This window comes from Somniosus microcephalus, chromosome 6 (genome assembly GCF_052327205.1).
Source record: "Somniosus microcephalus isolate GS21.2 chromosome 6, FLI_Smic_1.0, whole genome shotgun sequence".
Lineage (NCBI taxonomy): Eukaryota > Metazoa > Chordata > Chondrichthyes > Squaliformes > Somniosidae > Somniosus > Somniosus microcephalus.
Window position 1 is genome coordinate 278,085,877 of NC_140992.1, and position 13,604 is coordinate 278,099,480.

The following is a 13,604-nucleotide window of genomic DNA, read 5'->3' on the forward strand; positions in this document are numbered from 1 at the left end:
TCATTTCCCCTCTTTAGACTGTTGACACCTTGCTACGGTACAGGTCCATGGATGCTGGCAGCCACCCTGTGCTTCACCCACATTGTGAGAACAAATACATATTTTAATGACCACGTTTCTCAAGATTTTATTCAATATGAGCCACTCTCGTTTAGAATATAACACTCACTCCACATGGGAACCTTTCAGCACAAGTCAGCAGAAACCCTGTGTGATTCCTCTTCCATTGTCCAGGGGTGCTGAACTCAACTGCAATCGCCCTGCCAGCGATCAGCTGACTCTGTGCAGGCTGGTGACCGAGCCCGAGAGCTGATTCGGATTGGCCATTCGTAGAACAGGAGGTTTATTTTTTAACCCACTGAAAGGGTTCGATAGAGTAGACGTAGAGAAAATGTTTCCACTCGTGGGTGAGGCCAGAACCAGGGGCCATAAATATAAGATGGTCACTAATCGATCCAATAGGGAATTCAGAATAAACTTCTTTACCCAGAGAGTGGTGAGAATGTGGAACTCGCTACCACAGGGAGTGGTTGAGGCGAATCCCATAGATGCATTTAAGGGGAAGCTGGATAAGTAAATCACGGAGAAAGGAATAGAAGGATAGGTTGATGGGATTAGATGAAATGGGGTGGGGAGGAGTCTCGTGTGGAGCATAAACACCGGCATGGACTTGTTGGGCCGAAAGGCTTGTTTCCGTGTTATGGTACAGGTAGACTATCCTTTATCCGAAAACCTCGGGACCAGCCGTGTTTCGGTTTTCGGAAAATTTCGGATTTCGGAAGGTATTTTATAAGATTGGGAAATTTGTCGCGGGGGGTCGGGGGTGGGGGTCGGCGGTCGGGGTCGGCGGGAGTCGGGGTCGGCGGGGGGGTCGGCGGGAGTCGGGGTCGGTGGGGGGTTCGGCGGGGGTTCGCGGGAGTCGGGGTCGGGGGGGTCGGCGGGGGCCGGGGTCGGCGGGGGGGGTCGGCGGGAGTCGGGGTCGGCGGGGTGTTGGCGGGGGGGTCGGCGGGGGGTCGGCGGCGGGGGTCGGGGTCGTGCGCACGACTTACGCTGACCCTCTGCTCAGCGTAAGTCATGCGCCACTCTGGTCATGTCGTGCGCACGACTTACGCTGAACGAAAAAACCTTCGGTTTTTAGAGGGTTTCGGTTTTCGGAAGTTCGGATAAAAGGTAGTCTACCTGTATATCCATTTAACAAAGAGAAATAAATAACTTGCATTTATATAACACGTTTCACGACCTCAGGACATCCCAAAGTGCTTTACAGCCAATGTACTTTAGAAGTATAGTCACTATTCTAATGAACAGCAAGCTCCCACAAACAGCAATGTGATAAATGACCAGATCATCGCTTCGGGAGGGGAATCCCAGAGAGTAGGGCAGCTGAGTTTTGCATGAGTTCAAGTTTACGGAGGGCGGGAGGCGGGAGGCCAGCCGGGAGGGCATTGGAATAGTCAAGTCTGGAGAGAACCAAAACATTGATAAGTTTTTTTGGCAGCAGGTGAGCTGAGGCAGGGACAGTGACGGACGATATTACCCCACTTTGTCCTGAACTTTACATTACTTTCAAAATGTGTGGGGGTGCTGGGGAGGGGAGCACACCTTTTGAGTCTTGGATAGAGAACTGGTCGGCAGACAGGAAGCAAAGAGTTGGAATAAACGGGTCTTTTTCCGAGTGGCAGGCAGTGACTAGTGGGGTACCGCAGGGATCGGTGCTAGGACCCCAGCTATTCACAATATATATAAATGATCTAGACAAGGGAACTAGATGTAATATCTCCAAGTTTGCAGACGACACAAAGCTGGGTGGGCGTGTGTGCTGTGAGGAGGATGCCGAGAAACTCCAGTATGATTTGGACAGGTTGGGCGATTGGGCAGATGCATGGCAGATACAATATAACGTGGATAAATGCGAGGTTATCCACGTCGGTAGCAAAAACAGAAAGACAGATTATTATCTGAACGGCAATAGATTGGGAAAAGGGGAAGCGCAACGAGACCTGGGTGTCCTTGTGCACCAGTCGCTGAAGGTAAGCATGCAGGTGCAGCAGGCGGTTAAGAAGGCAAATGGTATGTTCGCCTTCATAGCGAGAGGATTTGAGCACAGGAGCAAGGATGTCTTGCTGCAGTTGTACAGGGCCTTGGTGAGACCACACCTTTTGAGTATTGTGTGCAGTTTTGGTCACCTTATCTGAGGAAGGATGTTCTTGCCACAGAGAGAGTGCAGCGAAGATTCACCAGGCTGATACTTGGGATGGCAGGAATGACGTATGAGGAGAGATTGCATCGATTAGGCTTATATTCGCTGGAGTTTAGAAGAATGAGAGGGGATCTCATTGAAACTTATAAAATTCTAACAGGACTAGATGCAGGAAGGATGTTCCCGATGGCGGGGGAGTCCAGAACCAGGGGTCACAGTCTAAGGATAAAGGACCATTTAGGACAGAGATGAGGAGGAATTTCTTCACCCAGAGAGTGGTGAACCTGTGGAATTCTCTACCACAGAAGGCAGGAGAGGCCAATTCATTAAATATATTCAAGAAGGAGTTAGATATATTTCTTAAGGCTAAAGGGATCAAGGGATATGGGGAGAAGGCAGGGACAGGGTACTGAATTTGGATGATCAGCCATGATCTCATTGAATGGCGGAGCAGGCTCGAGGGGCCGAATGGCCTCCTCCTGCTCCTATCTTCTATGTTTCTATGTATCTATGTGCTGGTCGATGAGGCTGTGTCAGCTGAGCTGTGGGTCGACCATCAGTTTCTGTGCTGAATTAGCATTGTACAGTGTCAGGATTAATATGTGATTAGATAAAAATGAAAGAGAATGACTTTTTTTTATATAGCACCTTTCACAACCTCAGGACGTCCCAAAGCGCTTTGCAGCCAATGAAGTACTATTGAATTGTTGTAATGTAGGAAACACAGCCGCCAATTTGCGCACAGCAAGCTGCCACAAACAGCAACGTGATAATGACCAGAGAATCTGTTTTTGTGATGTTGATTGATGGATAAATACTGGCCAGGACACCGGAGACCACACCTGGAGTACTGTGCAGAGATTTGGTCTCCTTATCTAAGGAAGGATATACTTGCCTTGGAGGTGGTGCAACGAAGGTTCACTAGATTGATTCCTGGGATGAGAGGGCTGTCCTATGAGGAGAGATTGTGTAGAATGGGCCGATACTCTCTGGAGTTTAGAAGAATGAGAGGTGCTCTCATTGAAACATACAAGATTCTGAGGGGGGATTGACAGGGTCGATGCTGAGAGGTTCGTCGAAATAGTGAATTGAGATCATTTACGCAGAGAGCAGACGGGGCCTCGGGTTTAATGTCTCATCCGAAAGACGGCACCTCTGACAGTGCGGCACTCCCTCAGTACTGCACTTGAATGTCGGCCTAATTTTTGTGCTCAAGTCTATGGAGTGGGATTTGAACCCACAACCTTCTGACTCGGGCGAGAGTGCTGCCCAGTGCGCCACAGCTGACACTTAACCTGTCCCACATTATTGACTTATTCAAACTAGGGTGTTTCCCAAACTGTTTGGATGGGCAGCATCCCGCATTACTCGAAAGAGCAGAGGGTTCATTAAAGATTATAAAATTAAATTACAGATTTAATTAAATGTTAATTCCACTGAGAAGTGTTATACTTGGATATATTAAAATATCATTGAAATATCAGATCACCCTTGCAGCAGAGTGGGTGCATTTATGAGCTTGGGTTCCCAGCTTTGACCGGCATTCGAGCTCAGCTGTCCTTTCCTCTGTCTGTCCTCTGCTCCGTTGTTACAAAGACCCTCTCAGACGACTGAGTGTTCCCCTCGTACTTTCTGTTGGGCAGGAGGAGGAGAGAGAGGAGAAAAATAATCTGAGTGTGTTCTGCAGTATGAAGAGCAGAGGATTATAGAATCATAGAATTTTACAGTGAATAAAGCCATTCGGCCCGTCACCTTTGTGTTGGCTCTCTGAAAGAGCTATCCCCTGCCCCCTCCCTACACCCATTTCTTTCTTTCTTCTTCAAATATTTGACCACTTCCCTTTTAAGAGCTGTTATGGATCTGGCTGTTAAATTACTGTTTCCTACATTACAACAGTGACCACACTTCAAAACTACTTCATTCTTTGGAAAGAGCTTCGGGATGTTCTGAGATTTGAAAGGTGCTATATGAATGCAAGTTCCAGCTCTCTTTTACCCCATCCTCCATCTCCACGAACTTGTCTAAAACTCTACCTGTATCCTGTCCCACCCTGTGTCCTGTTCTCTCTTCACTCCAGTCCTTGCTGACCTATAGTGGCTCGCCATTCACTAATGCATTAAATTTAAAACTTGCTCTTCATCTTCAAATCCCTCCATGGTCTTGCCCTACCATATCTCTGCAATCTCCCACAGCCCTGTATCCGCTCCTTGCCTCTGACTCTGACCCTTTGTGCAGTGCCCTCTCCCTTCACCCCACCATTGGTGGCAGAACCTTCAGTTGCCTGGGTCCAGCTCTCTGAAACTCCCTCCCTAAACCTCTCCACTTCCCTCTCCTTTATACACCTTGTCAAAACATAAGAAATAAGAGCAGAAGTAGGCCATACGACCCCTCGAGCCTGCTCCACCATTCAATAAGATCATGGCTGATCATTGACCTCAACTCCACTTTCCTGTCCAATCTCCATATCCCTTGATTCCCCTAGATACCAAAAAATCTATCGATCTCAGCCTTGAATATACTCAAAGACTCAGCATTCACAGCCCTCTGGGACAGAGAATTCCAAAGATTCACAACCCTCTGAGTGAAGAAATTCCTCCTCATCTCAGTCTAAAATGGCCGACCCCTTATCCTGAGACAATGCCCCCTAGTTCTAGACACTCCAGCCAGGGGAAACAACCTCTCAGGATCTACCCTGTCAATCCTCCTCAGAATCTTGTATGTTTCAATGAGATCACCTCTCATTCTTCTAAACTCCAGAGAGTATCGGCCCATTCTACACAATCTCTCCTCATAGGACAACCCTCTCATCCCAGGAATCAATCTAATGAACCTTCGTTGCACCGCCTCCAAGGCAAGTATATCCTTCCTTAGATAAGGAGACCAAAACTATGCACAGTACTCCAGGTGTGGTCTCACCAAGGCCCTGTACAATTGTGGTAAGACTTCCTTACTCTTATACTCCAACCCCCTTGCAATAAAGGCCAACATGCCATTTGCCGCCTTTATTGCTTGCTGTACCTGCATGCTAGCTATCTGTGTTTCTTGCACAAGGACACCCAAATCTCTCTCAACACCAACATTTGAAAGTTTTTCACCATTTAAAAAATATTCTGTTTTTCTATTCCTCCTACCAAAGTGAATAACCTCACATTTCCCTACATTATACTCCATCTGCCACCTTACTGCCCACTCACTTAGTCTATCTATATCCCTTTGCAGACTCTTTGTGTTCTCCTCAGTTTACTGTCCCACCTAGCTTTGTATCATCAGCAAACTTGGATACGTTGCACTCGGTCCCTTCATCTAGGTCATTAATATAGATTGTAAATAGCTGAGGCCCCAACACTGATCCTTGTGGCACCCCACTAGTTACAGCCTGCCAACCTGAAAAAAATCCGTTTATCCCTACTCTCTGTTTTCTGTACGTTAACCAATTCTCTATCCATGCTACTATATTACCCCCAACCACATGAGCCCTAATCTTGTGTAATAACCTTTTATGTGGCACCTTATTGAATGCCTTTTGGAAATCCAAATATACTACATCCACGGGTACCCCTTTATCTACCCTGCGAGTTACATCCTCATAAAACTCTAATAAATTTGTCAAACACGATTTCCCTTTCATAAACCCATGTTGACTCTGCCTAATCATGTTATGATTCTCTAAGCGACTTGATCCCACTTCCTTAACAATGGATTGCAGCATTTTCCCGATGACTGATGTCAGGCTAACTGGCCTGTAGTTCCCTGTTTTTTCTCTCCCTCCTTTCTTGAATAGCGGCGTTACATTTGCCACCTTCCAATCCACTGGGACCATTCCAGAATCTAGGGAATTTGGAAGATCAAAACCAAGGCAGCCACTGTCGCTTCAGCCACCTCTTTTAGAACCCGAGGATGTCGGCCGTCAGGTCCAGGGGATTTGTCGGCTTTTAGTCCCATTAGTTTCTCTAGTACTTTTTCTTTACTTATATTAATTACGTTAAGTACCTCACCCTCATTAGACCCTTGGTCCCCCACCATTTTTGGTATGCATTTTGTGTCTTCTACTGTAAAGACAGATACAAAATGTTGGTTCAACATTTCTACCATTTCCTTATTCCCCATAATAATTTCTACTGTCTCAGCCTCTAAGGGACCAACGTTTACTTTTGCTACTCTTTTCCTTTTTACATACTTGTAGAAACTCTTACGATCTGTTTTTATATTTCTTGTTAGTTTTCTCTCATTCTATTTTTTCCCTTTTTATCAATTTTTTAGTCAACCTTTGCTGGTTTCTGAAACGCTCCCAATCCTCAGGGTTACTATTATTCTTTGCAGCATTATAAGCTTCTTCTTTCAATCTAATGCTACCCCTAACTTCTTTAGTTAGCCACGGTTGGATCACTTTTCCCGTGGAGTTTTTGTTTCTGAATGGAATGTATTTTTGTTGAGAATTATGAAATATTTCTTTAAATACTAGCCACTGCTTATCTATCACCATACCTTTAAATTTATTTTTCCAATCTACCTTAGCCAACTCGCCCCCTCATACCTATGTAATTGGCTTTATTTAAGTTTAAGACTACATATAGATAGGGCTAACCAAATTAGTAACAATACTGTGGAGGAGGAATTCCTGGAGTGTATACGGGATGGTTTCCTGGACCAATATGTCGAGGAACCAACTAGAGATCAGGCCATCTTAGACTGGGTATTATTTAATGAGAAAGGATTAATTAGCAATCTTGTTGTGCGAGGCCCCTTGGGGCGGAGTGATCATAATATGATAGAATTCTTCGTTAAGATGGAGAGTGAAGTATTTGACTCAGAGACTAGAGACTCAGAGACTCAGAAACTACGATGGTATGAGGCGCGAGTTGGGTAGGATTGATTGGGGAATTTTACTTAAAGGGTTGACGGTGGATAGGCAATGGCAAACATTTAAAGATCGCATGGATGAACTACAGAATTTGTTCATCCCGGTTTGGCATAAAAATAAAACAAAAAAGGTGACTCAACCGTGGCTAACAAGGGAAATTAGGGATAGCATAAGATCCAAGGAGAGGACATATAAATTGGCCAGAAAAAGCAGCAAACCTGAGGATTGGGAGCAGTTTAGGATTCAACAAAGGAGGACAAAGGGATTAATTAAGAGGGGGAAAATAGAGTATGAGAGTAAGCTTTCAGGGAACATAAAAACTGACTGTAAAAGCTTCTATTGATATGTGAAGAGAAAAAGATTGGTGAAGTCAAGCGTAGGTCCCTTGCAGTCAGAATCAGGGGAATTTATAATGGGGAACAAAGAAATGGCAGACCGAGTTTTGAAAAAGGGTTAGACCCAAAACATCGACTCTATTTTCTCTCCACGGATGTTGCCTGGCCTGCTGAGTTTTTCCAGCATTTACTGTTGTTATTTCAATTAAGTACATACTTTGGTTCTGTCTTCACAAAGGAGGACACAAATAACCCCCCAGAGATAGAAACATAGAAGATAGGAGCAGGAGTAGGCCATTCGGCCCTTCGAGCCTGCTCCGCCATTCAACGAGATCATGGCTGATCATCCAAACCCTAGCACCCGGTCCATACACCGACAGCCATCCCACCCAAGCCCTACCCCCGTAACCCCACATATTTAATCCTCCCTAACACTAAGGGTCAACTTTTTTTATCATGGCCAATCAACCTAACCCGCACATCTTTGGACTGTGGGAGGAAACCGGAGCACCCGGAGAAAACCCACGCAAACACGGGGAGAATGTGCAAACTCCACACAGACAGTCACCTGAGGCCGGATTTGAACCCGGGTCCCTGGCGCTGTGAGGCAACAGTGCTAACCACTATGCCACCGTGCTGCTCGGGGAACATAGGGTCTAATGAGAGGGAGGAACTGAATTAAATCAGTATTTGTAGGGAAATGGTGTTAGGGAAATTGACGGGATTGAAGGCCAATAAATCCCTAGGGCCTGATAATCTACATCCTAGGGTACTTAAGGAAGTGGCCCTAGAAATAGTAGATGCATTGCTGGTCATCTTCCAAAATTCTATAGACTCTGGAACAGTTCCCATGGATTGGAGGGTAGCTAATGTTACCCCACTATTCAAAAAAGGTGGTTGAGAGAAAATGGGGAATTATAGACCGGTAAGCCTGACATTGGTAGTGGGGAAAATGCTCGAGTCCATTTTAAAAGATGTAATAGCAGAGCACTTGGAAAACAGTGACAGGATCGGACAAAGTCAACATGGATTTACAAAAGGTAAATTGTGCTTGACTAATCCACTGGAATTTTTTGAGGATGTAACTGGTAGAATAGATAAGGGAGAACCAGTGGATGTGGTGTATTAGGAATAAAGGGGTCTCTTTCCGAGTGGCAGGCAGTGACTAGTGGGGTACCGCAGGGATCGGTGCTAGGACCCCAGCTATTCACAATATATATTAATGATGATCTAGACGAGGGAACTAGATGTAATATCAAGAATTTAGGGAGCTAGGTGAAGGATTAAGGAGCAGGACCTCAAAGGTTGTAATCTCTGGATTACTCCCGGTGCCACGTGCTAGTAAGTATAGGAATAGGAAGATAGAACAGATGAATGCGTGGCTAAAGGGATGGTGCAAGGGGGAGGGCTTTAGTTTCCTGGATCACTGGGTCTGCTTCTGGGAAAGGTGGGACTTGTACAAGTCGGACGGTTTACACCTGAACCAGGGGGGAACCAATATCCTTGCGGGGAGGTTTGCTAGCACTGCTGGGGAGGGTTTAAACTAACTTGGCAGAGGGTTGGGGTACAGAGTGGAGCTATAGTAGGGGGTGATTTACGGCCAAATACAGAGGGAAAAACAAGTCAGCTGGGAAGGCAGAGCAAATATGTGAAGGCAAAAGAGAATATGGCAGGGCTGGAAGGCATTTATTTTAATGCAAGGAGTCTTGCAAATAAGGTGGATGAACTGAAGTTGTTGTTGAACACATGGGAGTACGATATTGTTGCTATCACGGAGACATGGTTGAGGGAGGGTCAGGACTGGCAGCTCAATATTCCGGGGTATAGAATCTTCAGGCGAGACAGAGGGGGGTGTAAAAGGGGAGGGGGTGTTGCAATATTAATTAAGGAGTCAATTACTGCTGTAAGGAGGGATGATATATTAGCGGGTTCCTCTAATGAGGCCATATGGGTAGAACTTAAAAACAAAAAGGGGGCAAGCACTTTGCTGGGAGTGTACTATAGGCCCCCAAACAGTCAGGGGGAGATAGAGGAACAGATATGTAGGCAAATCTCCGAGAAGTGCGAAAATAATAGGGTAATAATAGTGGGGGATTTCAACTTCCCCAATATAAATTGGGACAGTCAGAGTGTGAAAGGCTTAGAGGGTGCAGAATTCTTAAAGTGCATCCAGGAGAGCTTTTTGAGCCAACATGTAGAAAGTCCTACAAGAGAGGGGGCGGTACTGGACCTAATTCTGGGGAATGTAGCCGGGCAAGTGGTGGAAGTGTCAGTAGGAGAGCATTTTGGCGACAGTGACCATAATTCGGTGAGATTTAAGGTGGTCATGGAAAAAGACAAAGACGGCCCGGAAATAAGGGTTCTAAATTGGGGGAAGGCCGATTTTAATATGATAAGGCAGGATCTGGCCAAAGTGGACTGGGAGCAGCTGCTTATAGGAAAATCCACATCAAAACAGTGGGAGACTTTCAGAAGGGAAATAGAGAGAGTACAACGCCAACATGTTCCTGTAAAGGTCAAGGGTGGGACCAACAAGCAAAGGGAACCTTGGATGACAAGGGATATACAAAAATGCATTAGAAATAAGAGGGGGGCTTTTGGCAGTTACAAAAGACTAAAGACAGAAGAAGCCCTAGAGGAGTATAAAAAGTGCAGGGGCATACTTAAAAAAGAAATTAGGAGGGCGAGGAGGGGCCACGAAATAACACTGGCGAGCAAAATAAAGGAAAATCCTAAGATGTTTTATAAGTATATTAAGGGCAAGAGGATAACCAGGGTAAGGGTAGGGCCCATTAGGGACCAAAGTGGCAATCTGTGTGTAGAGCCAGAGGATGTAGGCGGGGTTTTAAATGAATTTTTTGCATCTGTGTTCACTATGGAGAAAGACGATGCAGACATAGAAATCGGGCAAGGGGACTGTGACATACTTGAACATATTAGCATCGAGAGGGAGGAGGTGCTAGCGGTTTTAGCGGGCCAAAAAGTGGATAAATCCCCAGGCCCGGACGAGATGTATCCCAGGCTGCTGTGGGAGGCAAGGGAGGAGATTGCAGGGGCTCTGACACTAATTTTCAGAACCTCTCTGGCCACAGGGGATGTACCAGAGGACTGGAGAACAGCTAACGTAGTACCATTATTCAAGAAGGGTAGCAGGGATAAACCAGGGAATTACAGGCCAGTGAGTCTAACATCTGTGGTGGGGAAATTATTGGAAAAAATTCTGAGGGACAAAATTAATCTCCACTTGGAGAGGCAAGGATTAATCGGGGATAGTCAGCATGGCTTTGTCAAGGGTAAATCATGTCTAACAAATCTGATCTGGATGAGGGAAATGCTGTGGATGTGGTGTACATGGACTTCAGTAAAGCTTTTGACAAAGTCCCGCATAGGAGACTGGTCAAGAAGGTAAGAGCCCATGGGATCCAGGGTGCCTTGGCGCGTTGGATCCTAAACTGGCTGAGTGGCAGGAGGCAGAGGGTGATGGTCGAAGGTTGCTTTTGTGACTGGAAGCCTGTGTCCAGTGGGGTACCTCAGGGATCGGTGCTGGGTCCCTTATTGTTTGTGATCTACATAAATGATTTGGATGAAAATGTAAAAGGTATGATCAGTAAGTTCGCAGATGACACGAAAATTGGTGGGGTGGTAAATTGCGAGGAGGAAAGCCTCCGGCTACAGGACGATATAAACGGGTTGGTCAGATGGGCGGAAAAGTGGCAAATGGAATTTAACCCTGAAAAGTGCGAGGTGATGCATTTTGGACGGACAAATAAGGCAAGGGAATACACAATGAGTGGTAGGACCCTAGGAAGTACAGAGGGTCAGAGGGACCTTGGTGTACATGTACATAGATCCCTGAAGGCAGCGGAGCAGGTAGATAAGGTGGTTAAAAAGGCATATGGGATACTTGCCTTCATTAGCCGAGGCATAGAATATAAGAGCAGGGAGGTTATGATGGAGCTGTACAAAACGCTGGTGAGGCCACAGCTGGAGTACTGTGTGCAGTTCTGGTCGCCTCACTATAGGAAGGATGTGATTGCTTTGGAGAGGGTGCAGAGAAGATTCACCAGGATGTTACCTGGGATGGAGCGCCTCAGCTATGAAGAGAGGCTGGACAGGCTGGAGTTGTTTTCCTTGGAGCAGAGAAGGCTGAGGGGGGACCTGATTGAGGTGTACAAAATAATGAGGGGCATAGATAGGGTAGATAAAGAGGAACTTTTCCCCTTAGTAGGGGGGTCAATAACAAGGGGGCATAGATTCAGGGTAAGGGGCAGGAGATTTAGAGGGGATTTGAGGAGGAACTTTTTCACCCAGAGGGTGGTTGGAATGTGGAACTCAATGCCTGAAAGGGTGGTGGAGGCAGGAACCCTCACAACATTCAAGAAGCATTTGGATGAGCACTTGAAATGCCATTGCATACAAGGCTATGGACCAAATGCTGGAAAATGGGATTAGACTGGACAGGAATGGATGGGCGGCGCAGACACGATGGGCCGAAGGGCCTCTTTCTGTGCTGTAAAACTCTATGACTCTATGACTCTATCTCCAAGTTTGCAGACGACACAAAGCTGGGTGGGCGTGTGTGCTGTGAGGAGGATGCCGAGAAACTCCAGTATGATTTGGACAGGTTGGGTGATTGAGCAGATGTATGGCAGATGCAGTATAATGTGGATAAATGCGAGGTTATCCACTTTGGTAGCAAAAACAGGAAGGCAGATTATTATCTGAACGGCAATAGATTGGGAGAAGGGGAAGTGCAACGAGACCTGGGTGTCCTTGTGCACCAGTCGCTGAAGGTAAGCATGCAGGTGCAGCAGGCGATTAAGAAGGCAAATGGTATGTTGGCCTTCGTAGCGAGAGGATTCGAGTACAGGAACAAGGATGTCTTGCTGCAGTTGTACAGGGCCTTGGTGAGACCACACCTTGAGTATTGTGTGCACTTTTGGTCGCCTTATCTGAGGAAGGATGTTCTTGCCATGGAGAGAGTGCAGCGAAGATTCACCAGACTGATACCTGGGATGGCAGGAATGATGTATGAGGAGAGATTGGGTCGATTGGGCTTATACTCGCTGGAGTTTAGAAAAATGAGAGGGGATCTCATTGAAACTTATAAAATTCTAACAGGACTAGACAGACTAGATGCAGGAAGGATGTTCCCGATGGCGGAGGAGCCCAGAACCAGGGTTCACAGTCTAAAGATAAGGGGTAAGCCATTTAGGAGAGATGAGGAGGAATTTCTTCACCCAGAGAGTGGTGAACCTGTGGCATTCTCTACCACACATGGCAGTTGAGGCCAATTCATTAAATATATTCAAGAAGGAGTTAGATATGTTTCTTAAGGCTAAAGGGATCAAGGGATATGGGGAGAAAGCAGGAACAGGGTACTGAATTTGGATGATCAGCCATGATCTCATTGAATGGCGGAGCAGGCTCGAGTGCCGAATGGCCTACTTCTGCTCCTATCTTCTATGTTTCTAGTTTAGGACTTAGGCAAGTCATTCTCAAAATTAATGTGAAATTCCATCATATTATGATCACTCTGCCCCAGAGGATCCTTTACTATGAGATTGCTAATTAAGCCTGTCTCATTACACAATACAAGATCTAAAATAGCCTGTTCCCAGGTTGGTTCTATGACTTATTGTTCTAGGAAACTGTCCCGAATGCATTCCATGAACTCGTCCTCCAGACTACCTTTGCCTATTTGATTTGTCCAGTCGATTAAAGTCCCCCAAGATTATTGCAATACTTTTGTTGCAAGCTCCTACTATTTCTTGATTAATATTCTGTCCAATGGTATAGCTACTGTTAGGGGGCCTATATACTACTCCTACCAGTGTTTTCTGCCCCTTGTTATTCCTTATCTCCACCCATACTGATTCTACTTCCTGATCTTCCGAGCCGAGATCCTTTCTCGCAACTGTCCTTATGTCATTCTTTATTATCAGGGCTACTCCCCCTCCTTTTCCATTCTGCCTGTCTTTTCGAAACGTGAAGTACCCTGGAACATTTAGTTCCCAACCTTGGCCACCTTGCAACCATGTCTCTGTAATGGGTATTAGATCCAACAGATTTATGCCTATTTGTGCCACTAGTTCATCTATCTTGTTACAAATGCTTCATGCATTCAGATAAAGAGCCTTTAATTTAATATTTTTACCATTATTCCCTGCTTTGACATTATTCTCTGCTGCACTGCTACCATTAAACC

At 45.8% G+C, this 13,604-nt stretch overlaps 1 protein-coding gene across 2 annotated transcripts in view; it reads left to right on the plus strand.

Moving 5' to 3' along the window:
• LOC147116754 (transcription initiation factor TFIID subunit 4) overlaps positions 1 to 13,604 on the plus strand; it is a 508,321-nt gene that overhangs the window by 259,213 nt on the left and 235,504 nt on the right. The gene's annotated exons all lie outside the window — the stretch shown is intronic.